This window comes from Dendropsophus ebraccatus, chromosome 1, assembly GCF_027789765.1.
Source record: "Dendropsophus ebraccatus isolate aDenEbr1 chromosome 1, aDenEbr1.pat, whole genome shotgun sequence".
NCBI classification, from domain to species: domain Eukaryota; kingdom Metazoa; phylum Chordata; class Amphibia; order Anura; family Hylidae; genus Dendropsophus; species Dendropsophus ebraccatus.
The window spans coordinates 65,746,763-65,751,921 of record NC_091454.1 but is presented as its reverse complement, the minus strand read 5'-3'; positions in this window follow the sequence as shown (position 1 = coordinate 65,751,921).

Below are 5,159 nucleotides of genomic sequence, written 5' to 3'. Positions count from 1 at the left end.
CAATACAAATGTACTGTAGAAGGAAGCACTCCAAAATCCAAGTTGTATAAAATGTGCTTTATTCACTCATCATGTGCAATGTTCCAGTCCCACAATGATCTATTTATAAAGCAATCAAACAGTGTACAATGGCTGATATTTATCTTTAATCCACCTTGTGACCTGCCCCTTAATCATGACATCATCATACAGATAATTATTAACATAGTATAAATATTACAATCCATCATGTGCATAAAGATACATAGCGTTACATAAAATGTAATACATAAATGGAGAGGCCATACATTATAATGCAGCACAGTGCCCACATGCACTATAAGCTACAAGTCCATTTCATGCAATTTAATAAGTGGCACATCACCAATCTAATTGGTCTCCCAACATCTGCTGGTCACACTAATATGACAATGCACCAGGAGAATGACCCCCATCCATTTATATAGTATACCCTTATCAATGGTGCAGGGGGAAAAAGTCCAGTCTTACTAGCTCTAGTGAGTTGATCGCCAACAAAAAAAAATCTGTATCACTATCAGTACATAAAGTGTAGTGTGAACTGCGCATCCATAGCCCTGTTGTTACCATGACACACAATAATTCTTATGGAATTATAATCTGGTGAGTGAATAGTCCTTGGTCTAATAATTTTCTAAAAAGAAAAGCAATGGAAGAAGAAATGAGCACATGTACAGTAATACTAAAATAAATATGTTTTGTAGATAGAAAAAACATCATATTTAAATACAACAAACAATATTTTGGAGTACAGGTGGTGCAGGAAATAGAATAAGCACAATACTTTACAAACAACTTATATTTCTTCCTTTACAGATGGTTGAAAGATTTCTGCTTGTTGATGTAGCCGAACATGAGGGAGATGATTGCCTGATACATGCGGCAAGCACAACAAATAGCGGAGCTCTACAATACGTTGTAGAGGGGCTTCCTGAAGGGTGAAAAGACGCAACCTGACATTGTAAGATAAAGCATTTATCTGATGACATTTCACTTATTATGTGCCAAATACTGTAAGTCTACTAGCTACATTTGCCTTGACAAGAACATTTGAGTGAAATGTTCAACCATGGCTGTCATATTTACTTGATAGCATGCTATTACTGTTTTGTGCAATTCTCAATGTGATGTGTCTCAGTGAATGGTTTTGTCAGGCATATTACAAGATGTAATGCTATAAAATGCACATCTGAACATCACTTTTTTTTTACTTTTTTTTGTTAGGATTTTGTTATAATTAAAGAGACATTCCTATATCAACTAACATAATTATACTTAGGGCACATCAAGTTAAAGGGAATCTGTCAGCACCCGGGCCCTCATCTGAGGTGCTAACAGTATGTTGCACTTGGATTTGTCCATGCAATGGATTATGCGCACTGTTGGGTCTCCTACTGTACGGAAGAATGAAAGAAAAGTTGTGGCTCGGCGCTTGTGCCACACTCTGGCACCCCTCACCACTTCTTCCTCCTTCCTGTGCTTCATTAATATTCAATGCTGCCCGCCTACTGCTCATTCATGCTGTCAGCCAGTATTTGCCAACAGAGGACTGATCTGCAAGTAGCTTGTGTTGGAACTGTGGTCTAGGGATAAATAACTTGTCTAGAGACCAGCACCAGTTTGTTTTCTTTGGTTCGGTTCCCCTGATGAAAATGGAATATAGTTATTATTGTATTATTTTTTAAATTGCAATCAGAATTCCCAATCAGGTCTAAATTAGTTTTTAAATTCTTTATATATATATATATATATATATATATATATGTATATATATATATATATATATATATATATATATATATATAATGATGAGGAAAAAAAATATATAATTATTTTTCTCATTATTGTATTAACAAATTTGGCCCTAGTTGGGAATTCTTTGCACAATGATGATACAATGATTAAAAATTAGAAAAAATAAATAATAATATTTAATTTCCAGGGGAAATCGAACCAAAGAAAACAAACTGGAGCTGGTCACCAGACTGGTGATTTACCCCTAGACCACAGCTCCATCACCGGCTGATAGATTTAACTATATTTAACTGCAGATCAGTTTGACTGCAGATACTGACTGACATCTGAGTGAGCAGGAGGCCGAGCAGCAGAGATTATTCATAAAGAAGAGGGAGAAGGATGTAGTGGTCAGGAGTGCTAGCGTGAGGCACAACTTCTCATTGACTCCTCATTGCAGTAGATCAGAGATTGCACATAATCCATTCTACAGACAAGTTACCATTAGCTACAATGCTCACTATGGGACTGCCAACTACAGCACACTGACTTACAGGCAGAGAGTGGTTAGTGCTTAGTGGTCTCTCTCCCTGTCAATCATTTCCGCAGAGTGCGTTGGACTCCCCGCTCAGATGACTAGTTTCCGTCCCTCTCCTGTCATCTTGCTGGGGAATAAAACTATTTTCCCCCACTGTAACGCTACCGCTGCAGCCGGGGCTGGTAGCTTTGGGGAGCTGCAGAGCAGAGCTATGCCGTGCAGCAGTCAACCATATCAGCACTATTTAAGTTATTGGGGCTGTTTCCTATCTTTTTATATAGTGGCTGGCTGGAAGCTTTGCACTTAGGTCTGGTGTAATTTATTCCTAGGAATGGTAGGGGTCCCTCACAAGGACCCACGATAATCATTAGGTAAGAACATATCCTTGTGATATGTTACAGCCATCTTTTTCCTTTTAGCTTATAACCCTAAAATATCAAATATGAGAATTATCATTTCAGGCTCAGTGATGTGGCCAAAAACTAAAATCTCTTGTGGCCAGAGGCAGAAACAGCTACAAAAGTGACTGGCAGAGCAGAGAGCCAATGGCTGCTTGCTCTGTCAGTCTAAGTTTAACTATAAAGGCCTATTAGGAGCACTTATGGTTAAATACATAGGTGCAGAAGCAGACTACCTTCTACTTTACCCCTTCTGTATTGCTGTGTGTAAGTGTCACAATGTTCACTTACATGCTGCAACATAAAAAAAAGAGTTAACCCTTTTTTTTTATGTTGCAGCATGTAAGTGAACACTGGGTGACTTACACACTACAGTACATAAGGGGTTAAGCAGAAGGACACAGGAGACTCTTATCTTCCCTGTGCATCCCCGGGCTCCCCTTCCTGCACGGGCCCCATAGCAACTGCCTACCCTGCTTCTATGGTAGCTACGCCACTGGGTGCATCAACATCAGGAAAGCTATAGGACATTGGGGGACATTTATTAAGTCCGGCATTTTTTACGCCGGACTTAAAAATGTTCCTGCATCTCCGGCGCTACGGGGATTTATGTAGAGGCGGACTGCCTCTACATAAATCCCGTGCGCTCTGGTGCGCACGGCCGAAAACCTACGTCAGCTGAGGACTGGAGTAGGTTTTCGGCGTATCTTTTGGCGGAACGGATGGTGAATCGCGCGGACTCTGAGTCCGTGCCCTCCGTTCCGCCCCCTTCACACCCCCTCCCCGCTCCACGGCGTACTCGGCGGAAAGTGCCAATTTGCAAATAAAATAATGCTCAAATCGGCACTTTTCGCCGAAAATCATCCGTACGCCGGATGATACATGTCCCCCATTGTGTGCTGACGAAACCATGCTCGCTCGCAACATGCACACACCCTCTTGTCTAGAAAGGTATATTTAAAAGACATCCAGAGGGAGGAAGTGGAGTGCTGGACGCCCAAGAAAAGACATTGTGTGAACATAGCCTCACAGTGACAGGTGACTCCAGTATACAGATATTATTAGTATAAGGCTATGTTCCCACACAGTATTTTTGCTGGGTATTTTTGGTCAGTATTTTTCAACCAAAATCAGGAGTGGATTAAAAACACAGAAAGGCTGTCCACACACTGCTGAAATTTAGTGGATGGCCGCCATTTAATGGGAAATAATTGCTGTTAATTTTAAAACAATTGCTGTTGTTATTTGCTGTTACATGGTGGTCATCCACTCAATTTCAACAGTGTGTGAACATAGCCTTTCTGTGTTTTCAATCCACTCTTGGTTTTCGTTGAAAAATACTGAGCAAAATACTGAGTAAAAATACTGTATGGGAATATAGCCAAATATTATATTTTTAGATTTAGTTGGACAATACAAAAAATGGGCTGAATAACTTTTTATTTTTCCTTTGCTGTACAGACGTTTTGAGACACAAGAGTAAGCTTTATTTCTTTCCTCTCTAACAAATAACATTGCTTTATATGAGGTGACATGAATCCCCTGATATACTCTTTTTAGTGCGTAAAAGGAGACTTTCAGTATCCTAAGGTGAGAGACTGAGTATAAGAAAGCCACCAGAAGATCAATACATTTTTATGCCTCTTTTATATGTCCCTGTATATGAGTACTGTAGTAAGTAAACAATATTTAGTGCTTTAGGACACAATACAATAGAGACAATGGACCTTGTATATGACAACTAGTGCAGCAAAAACAAAACAAAAAAACAGAATTTTGCTTGGATGCCATGGGAAACACATGTTCTCATATATCTTTCTTATTTTACATTCTTTGCGTGACATTGCTCAAGCTACTGCACCAGCCCCACATAAATTAACATGACGGATTAGAAAAAAGCCTGCCTGCTCCATACATGTCAGAAGCCAACTGCTATCTGCAACTTACACTTGTCGCTAATGACCAACATCTGCGATGATGCTGATGCTGGTCATTTAACCCCTAAATGCTGTAATTAATTAATATTGTGGCATTTAGAAGGTCGACTGTACTCATCCTCTAAGACCTACAATCAGCAAAATACAACTGCAGGGTGCTGATCCTTCTGCTATTGCTTTCTGAAAGCCTCTGTGTCTGTCATGGCAGATCTGCTCGTACAGCCTGCAGGTACTAGTAGATTAGTAAATTAGCTTTTCGGTTCTTTTCTCTTTTCAAAGAGCTTGAGTTACTGTTAGGCTATGTTCACAAAATACAGACCTAGAGACAGAGTAGTGGCTGCATCTCACACCCATGGTTTACACCAATGCCTCTTGGCTATATTTAAAAACCAATGCCGGAATGTTGGTATATAATTTGATCAAACCATATTGCCTCATGTACCTCGTGCAGGTCTTCTGGCACACATGAGTCCCTACTCAAAAAAATGGGGTTTGATCGTGTGACTGTGGGGTTGCAGGGCCATTCTGTGCCCC